At 39.3% G+C, this 2,647-nt stretch overlaps 1 non-coding gene across 1 annotated transcript; it reads right to left on the bottom strand.

Moving 5' to 3' along the window:
* Positions 1 to 1,175: 1,175 nt before the first annotated feature.
* Positions 1,176 to 1,282, bottom strand: LOC127088425 (small nucleolar RNA R71). The gene has a single exon (XR_007790262.1). It is a non-coding gene; the product is annotated as a small nucleolar RNA R71 (small nucleolar RNA).
* Positions 1,283 to 2,647: the final 1,365 nt, after the last annotated feature.

Here is a 2,647-nt window from a genome sequence, read left to right as displayed (position 1 = left end):
TTAATTGTTTTTAACTATTTCAAAAACAGCGAAAGCGCTTTGTTTAGTTCATTAGGAGTTTTTAACTTAAGAAGAAAAGAGATTTTAAAACTATTTTCGGACGCGCTTATAAGTTTAGAGTCTGGTTCGTGAGAACCTCTTTTGGTTAAGAAATCCAGGTTATAATACTTTTCAACTTAGTCAAGATACTATATTTCTTAAAAATAGGTTTACTACTCTAACGCAATGCGCACCTTTTTATAAGTGACAATAAGAGGGTTTGATTAGGGAGTACAACTCGGTTCTGAATACGCGAAAGCAACAGTTCCTGTTAAATTAGTTCTTTTCAGAGTAGGAAATATTGCCCATAAGTAGTTCTATTAGCAAGTACTTGGATTATCGATTGATTATGTGAATTACATTCGACCCTGTCTTTATTAATTAATCTTTATTCAACACTTTACTTTTCATTGCACACTCCAAAAACACCTATTTTGATTGCCTTTGGTAAACACCTTAACAACAGATAACGATAAATTGACACTTGATCTCTGTGGATTCGATAATCTTTTATATTACTCTGACGCGTTCGTATACTTACGAAAAACACGCATCAAGTTTTTGGCGCCGTTGCCGGGGAACAATTTCGTCAAATTTCATTTTCCTGTTGTTATATAATTTAGACTTAGGTTATTTCCCGCCGGTCAATGCGAAGAACTCGCAGCACTGGAAGTTTAAGCTTAGTATACCCTCTAGCGGAACGTGAACGTTACGCTCGCGCACGTTTATTCTTTCATAGAATTAAAAGAGATATGGCCGAAGACCAAAACGAAAGACCTCTTAAGGACTTCGCTCAACCATCTAATGAAGAACCTAGTTCTAGTATAGTAAACCCAACCATCCCAGCTAATAATTTTGAACTTAAACCATCCCTGTTGCAACTAGTGCAACAAAGACAATTCGCAGGTCTCGCTACTGAGAACCCAAACCAACATTTAAAAATATTTCTTCAATTAGCAGACACTTTTAAAACCAATGGAGCTTCTCCTGGGGCAATACGTTTAAGATTATTCCCTTTTTCCCTCAAAGATAAAGCCCTATCATGGTTAGATTCCCTTCCACCCAATTCCATTACGACCTGGGATAACCTTAGAAGAGTTTTTCTTGCTAGATATTTTCCCCCGAGTAAAACCACCGTTCTTCGAAACCATATAACTAGATTTACCCAAAACCAAGGAGAATCGTTGTTCGAAGCTTGGGAGAGATATAAAGAGTTATTACGAGCATGCCCACATCATGGCTTAGAAAATTGGTTAATCATTCAAACCTTCTATAATGGACTTCATTATAACACAAAGATGACCATCGACGCTGCCGCAGGCGGTGCTCTGATGAACAAACCTTATCCTGAAGCTAGTCCCCTTATCGAAGATATGGCTCAAAACCATCAATCACGGGGAGTCGAACGAGCGACAGTTGAGAAGAAGGAAGCCCAAGGAGAAGTGCATGAACTAAGCTCTATAGACATGATGCAAGCTAAAATGGACGCATTAGCCCTCAAAGTCGAGCATATGTGCATAAACCCGAATACTGTAGCCGCAGTTTCGTCGGATTGTGAGATATGTGGAACCAAAGGACACCAATCCGCAGAATGCAGTCTATTAAATGAAACCCACTCTGAGCAAGTGAACTACACCCAAGGAAACCCATACTCGAATACCTATAACCCTGGATGGAGGAATCACCCGAACTTCTCCTATAAAAACAATAACCCAATCCAAAATAATGCACCTCCGAGACTTAGTTATCAAGCCCCAAGATCAAATCAACCTATGCAACCTGTGCCACCAAAGCCGAGCCTTGAGAAAATTATGGAAAATTTTATCACCGCTCAAACCCAACAAAACAAGGAGTTCATGAACCAAAACATTCATGTTAACGAATTGATTACCTAATTAGGAACCAAGGTTGACCAAATAGTTACTCATACCAAGATGCTTGAAACCCAAATCTCTCAGGTAGCTTTAAACCAAGCCCCTCAGACTACACCTGGAGGACAATTCCCTGGACAACCTCAACAAAATCCGAGAGGACAAGCCAATGCAATTACCCTACAAAGTGGGAACGCTTATGATGAGCCACCAAACCCTAGATTGAGTGAACCCGAAACTTCTAAGGAATGTACCAAACCCACAGACGAAGTAAAGGAACCAGAGGAATCTGGAAACCAGGAAGGTCGAGAAAAAGGAGAAGAACCTAAAGATAAAACTTATGTACCACCCCCGCCATATAAACCACCTATACCATATCCCAAAAGACTCAAACAAACCCAGATTAATAAACAGTATCAAAAATTTATTAAAGTTATAGAAAAACTTCATGTAGAAATCCCTTTCACAGAAGCCATCACCCAAATACCTTCTTATGCAAAGTTTCTCAAAGACATCCTTACCAACAAACGTAGACTTGACGATCCGAAGCCTTTGGAATGTAATGCTATTTCCGAGGACAAATTAGTAAAGAAAGATAAAGATCCTGGAAATTTCTCCATTCCTTGCCTTTTGGGTAATCATGTCATCGAAAAAGCTTTTCTAGACTAAGGAGCTAGTGTGAGCCTAATGCCTTTAGCAGTTTGTGAGAGGTTAAACTTAGGAGAATTACAACCCAC

This window comes from Lathyrus oleraceus, chromosome 5 (assembly GCF_024323335.1).
Source record: "Lathyrus oleraceus cultivar Zhongwan6 chromosome 5, CAAS_Psat_ZW6_1.0, whole genome shotgun sequence".
Lineage (NCBI taxonomy): Eukaryota > Viridiplantae > Streptophyta > Magnoliopsida > Fabales > Fabaceae > Lathyrus > Lathyrus oleraceus.
This window is presented reverse-complemented; position numbering and strand designations above follow the sequence as displayed.